The sequence below is a fragment of the Gekko japonicus genome, unplaced genomic scaffold, assembly GCF_001447785.1.
Source record: "Gekko japonicus isolate JY-2015 unplaced genomic scaffold, Gekko_japonicus_V1.1 scaffold483, whole genome shotgun sequence".
NCBI classification, from domain to species: domain Eukaryota; kingdom Metazoa; phylum Chordata; class Lepidosauria; order Squamata; family Gekkonidae; genus Gekko; species Gekko japonicus.
In genome coordinates, this window is record NW_015170904.1 from 281,387 (window position 1) to 286,919 (window position 5,533).

General features: G+C 43.2%; 1 protein-coding gene across 2 annotated transcripts in view; it reads left to right on the forward strand.

The window, feature by feature from the left end:
- The first annotated feature begins 519 nt into the window (after window positions 1-519).
- Window positions 520-5,533, forward strand: part of FOXP1 (forkhead box P1) — a 544,619-nt gene continuing 539,605 nt past the window's right edge. For both annotated transcript variants that reach the window (XM_015418621.1, XM_015418622.1), the window contains exon 1: window positions 520-570. The gene's annotated coding sequence lies outside the window, so the exon portion shown is untranslated. The remainder of the gene's footprint in view (window positions 571-5,533) is intronic.

The following is a 5,533-nucleotide window of genomic DNA, read 5'->3' on the forward strand; positions in this document are numbered from 1 at the left end:
TCCCCCCTTATAAATGTGGGATGTAACCTCTGTAGAAGGTTCCCCTCATCTTTCAATTTTTTTAAATTCTTTTTTTAAATTTTAGGTGGTAAAAATAGAGAAGATAATTACATAATGGATCTAGTTCTTTTGGTTTTGGCATAGAAATTCAAATGTCACAGTAACATTTAAGATGATAGGATAGCAAGGGATGACTTTATTTCAGTCTCTTAAATGCTGTATTAGTTGTGTGATTTGTTTTTTTGGTGAAATTACAAATAGTGATTTGCCAGGGGTGGCGGCTACTCGGAGAGAGATCCAAGTTATAAGGGTTATTAATTTCTGTTCCTCAGAATATTGGAAGAAGCTTAGTTTAGGGGGGGGGGAACTGAGAGGGAAAGAAAACATTTACACTCCAAAGAACAGACACGGGATTTAATCAGTTCAGTCTGCATGTTAAAGGGAAAAAAAATATTGGCTGGTGTTGGCATTTAAACTAATGTGACTCCCCTTCTCCCCTTATTTTGACAGGTAACTCTTCCTGAATCATGGCACAGTGACAATCAGTGACAAAAGAGTGAGGCCATTCAGGTTTGTTCTTTTTGTTAAATGTTTGCTTTTAAATATGTAGTACAGTGTGAGGCATAGCTTTGGTTAGAAATTGCTGATGTATCACTCGTATGTGATGTCTGTGGGGTAGTTTCATTATCACTGTGAGTGTAGCCATAAACTCCCGTCTCAGTATGCTTTTTGGAGATTTTTCCAAAGTTTATGGTTGCTTACTTTATAATCAGGAATCTGATCTAGCTACCTATTCCAAAAACATGAGTTAGGGGGGGGGGATAGTGGTAGTGTCTCCATTTATTTATGTCTATGGAGCACAATCATATAATATGCACATTGGTCCTTCCACCAAAGTCATTAAATGCATAAATGACCTCCACCCTCGGCATACAGGAACTGCATGCGCTCGTCAGAATGCAAAGTAATAGCATATTGGGAAAATGATAGTTGTGTGGATCCGCCCATATTCACAAGAGAATATTGACTTGTGCTTCTATGAGACACACCTCACTGTTGGAGGTAAAGTGCCACGTTGACAGCCATCAGGTCAAAATGGCAAGAGGACTCTTGGAGTTATATACCTCTTTTATCCTTCTGTCTGCACTTTAATCTAATATCAGATTCAATTGATACTATTGATTACGTTCCCTTCAAACCCGTATTCAGTATATGGTACAGAACACAATGTGTGGTAAAATGTTATTCTTTTTCTATGTGACTTGAGCATAAAAGGTGAAAGTATACAATTAATTTGCCAGCACTTTCTTCAAAATTGTATGCTGGATTTCTGTGAAACGCTGTATGGCGCAATATTCCAAGTAAATTATTGTTATTTACTATGATTTTTTTGCCTGCATATTTAAAGTCAACAATTATGTTTCCCTTTTATACTTAATGGCTTTGTACAGTATTTTTAGAAACCTGGTCAAGTCTTACTTTATTGAGTCTGAGCACTTGATTTGCACAGAACAGATTTAAAAATACACCATCAGAACTTCAACTACTTTTCTATATCCATTAACACATACACAATGTTTTAAAATTTTGAGAAGTGCTCTTACGACACAAAAATGGTGTGAGGAAACTAGAGAAAGTCCTTGAATATATTCCATTATTCCTCTTATATTGATACACTGGGATCTGTGACATGAGTTGCTGACATCTTTCTAACTCTGTATTGTCAGGGGTCAGAACAGTACCGACAATGACTGGCATGCTTTGAGAACTCTATGAAAATGATACATAAACACAGGGGTCATTTGGGGGGGGGACGCGGGGGACGCCATCCCCCCGGGTGAGGTGCGGGAGGGCGGGGCCTGGAGCTCCCTGCTGGTGCCCGCTGGAGGTCGCCGCCGGCTGTGGGGAGGACACACTTCCGGTGATGTCAGGGGGTGTGGCATATGCTAATGAGTTATGCTAATGAGTCCCCCTAGCTCTTTTTCTACGAAATGACCCCTGCATAAACATTACTATTTTTGTAATATACATTTTAAGGGCTGCTGTGGGTAGTTGTGTCAAGAGTGAATGGGGTTCGGTGACCACTATGTAGTGGATATTCAAGACTTTGCAAATGGCAACAGCACAGTGGGCTTTATGAATGGTGCAAATGTCAACAAAGAAACATACCTTTGACACAGAAGATATCAGTAATTATCAATCAAGCTCATATGTTCTGTTCTTGAGCAAGGTGATTGAACAGGTGCTGGCTGGGCAACTCCAAGCCTTCCTTGATGAGGCAAATTATTTCAATCCCTTCCAGTCTGGTTTCAGGACTTGTTGTAAGACTGAAACAACCTTGGTAGCCCTGGTGGATGACTTGGGTCAGGAAACGGACAGAGGGAGTATGACTCTGTTGATTCTCCTGAACTTCTCTGCAGTTTTTGATACCATCAATCATGGCATTCTTCTGGATTGTCTATCTTGACTGGGATTGGGAGGCACCACTGTGTGGTGACTCCAGTCCTACCTAGAGGGTAGGTTTCAGAAGCCTGGTGTTGGTGGTCTACTGTTCAGCCCCATGACCTTTGGCTTTGTCCCTATGCTTTTTGACATCTACATGAAACTGCTGGGTAAGGTCATCTGGAGATTTGGGCTGGGATGTCAGCAATATGCTGGTGACACTCAGCTCTATCTTGCACTTCCAGCTGATTCTGTGGAGTGAAGCCCCGCCCCCAAGCCTGAACACCTGTAGCCATCCTTCTCCCTTGTCTCTTGAGAGAGGGGAGGGAGATCGGGCGCGTGGGGCCCTCCAGCTGTGAGCACTTAAAGGGACTCCGAACACCCAGCAACTGCTCTTCCTAAGTGGGGGGCGTTGGCTGCATGGCAGGAGTGCTTGGCCCTTGCTCCTCCCCACCATTTAAAGGGAAGTTTCCCTTTAATTGGTAGGGGAAAAGCGGGGATGTGATGACATCATGCAGAGTGACGTCATCACGCTAGGGTGGCCCCCCCCCGGAATGCTCCCTAATCCCCCTGCCGGGGAGAAGATCAGACCTGGCAACCCTGCGTAGGGACCATATCATTCCAGTCTTGACCCACCTATACTGGCTTCCAATTTGGTTTTGGTCACCATTCTTGACTTTCAAAGACCTATATGGTTTGGGATTGACATACTTGAAGGACTGCCTAATCCTTTATGAACTTGCCCGACTGTTATGCTCGTCTTTGGAGGCCATGCTTCAGGTGCACCTGCCTTCTGAGATTAGGTGGGAGGCAACCTGGGAGAGGGCTTTCTTGGTCATGGTAGCAAAGCTCTGGAACTCTGGCCTCAGGGAGATTCATCTGTCCCTTTCTGTTGCCATCTTCTGCCAGTGGGTAAAGACTTCTTTGTTTTGTTTGGCATTCCCTCAATCATCCCTCCTTCCTAACCAATGTATCTATGTATTGCATATATTTTAACTGCTTTATGTGTATTTTAGCTCTGTTTTCTAACTATTTTAAAAGTTGTTTTAATGAGATAGTGGTTAAGAGAGTTAAGACTAGTATTTGGGAGACCTGACTTCGAATCCCCTCTCGTGCCATGGGAGCTCACTGGGTGACCTTCGGCCAGACACACTCTCAAAGGGTTGTTGCGAGGATAAAATGGAGGAGAGGAGAACAATGTTAGCTGCTTTGGGTCACCACTGGGAAGAAAGGGTGTGTGTGTTGAGGATGTTTCCATGACTGATTGGAACTGTACCTTTGGGGTTGGATCCAAACTACATTTTCCACTAACAGGAAGAAAGAGGTAATTTCCATCAATTCCTCTTCCTGCTGCAGACCACGAATTTCCCTCTCCTTAATAACCCCTGTCTTCCAGGAGCAGCATTTCAAGGAGATCATTGGGCTGCAGTGCGAAGTGAAAGAAGAATAAGAAGAGTTGGTTTTATACCCTGCCCTCCCCTACCCAAAGGAGTCTCAGAGTGGCTTAAAAGCACCTTCCCAGAGCTACGAGAGCTCTGAGAGAGCTGTGACTCACCCAAGGTCACCCAGCAGGCTTCATGTGGAGGAGTGGGGAATCAAACCCGGTTCTCCAGATTAGAGTCCCGCTGCTCTTAACGGCTACACCAAACTGGCTCTCAGGGCAGGAAGGTTATGTTCCACTGTGAAATGTGCCTTGCAGGAGCAAACAAATTAATTTCGATCCAACCTGTATTCATTTGGTACCTGCGTTCAGTGTTCCCTCTAGTTTTTTTTCTCTACTGAGCCGAGCAGTTCACACTGTGAGCAGAATATAACTGTTGTAATTTTAAAAATGCGCAATGGGCAGGGCAAGACCCTATATGGCTCCAGATAGCTGCTGAGCAGGGCTTCCTGTGTTAATGAGCAGCCGCTCATATGCACAGGTTACAGGGAATGCTGCCTTTATTCGGTAGACACATTCACTCTTGTATTGCTCAAGGTCTCATACTCTCACCAAACTTTATCCATTTTTCTCTTGAGGCTGCAAGCTCTTTCCCAGAACACTGGTGTTGCTTACCGTGGGATCTTGTCATCAAACCTGCTTCTGCAAACCCTGTCTTCAGCCACTCTTCCTGTTTTTCACTGGTGTTTTAATTGCTGACTTTAGATTTCTTCAGTCTTGATATCTGAGCTACTTTTAACATAATGTTCTGTGCTCACCCATAAAAGTCATCTTCATAATTGTTGGAGCTGAATCTGTGAACCCAAGTGATATATATAAGATCCTTTTCACACATCATTCGTGGAGTCACCGTCCTTTACTCTTACATGGATGGAGTTTGTAGAAGGAGAAAAGAATATTCCTAACAGCTCTGTCCTCTCCCGTTGTTTTGGAGACTTATCTTCAGCAGTGGCTATTGGATGGATCAGGGAGAGGCTTTTGGTGGGAAGGGAAAGCAAATACACAAAATGTCATTAATTTCAGAATTTATTGCGTGTTACCAGAATTACAAGATTCACTTCCAAAATAGATGCAGCCAAATAGATGCAGTTGGCATGCAACGTTTAGCGTTAGGCACAAATTCAGTACACACCAAGTATTTTTGATAATGAACTTGGACTGTGTCTATGTGGTAATTGAATTTCTGTTTGCTGTTATGAGTTTGACCTTCATAGAACCACTGATTTGACTTGATTTTGGAGGTGCTGACTTGAATTGCCAGGCCTGCCAGGAATATAATAGTGGTGGCATGCCTATTTGCATATGCTTGGATAACACATGGCATTTAAAAATTATTGCTAGAAGCATCATTACGGGAAAGGTCTTTTCAGTGGTTCACAGAAGGAACAGTCATGCCTGCGCCAGACATCAAAGCTGAAGTTATGTTGAATCAGCATCATTCCATTTGTTTGCATCAGTATTGTTCTTCATTAGACAAAGTATATTTTTTTTCTGCATATAAGTTATCAGTTGTAAGTTGTATTCATAGTCACTCTGGCTGGTGAAGGCAGCCCAGAAGAAGTTGATCTGATCTGGGATACGCTAACCTGGACAGAGACAACAATGTTTGTGATCACTACTGCCCTGCATGGAAAACCAAACCTCCTTTCT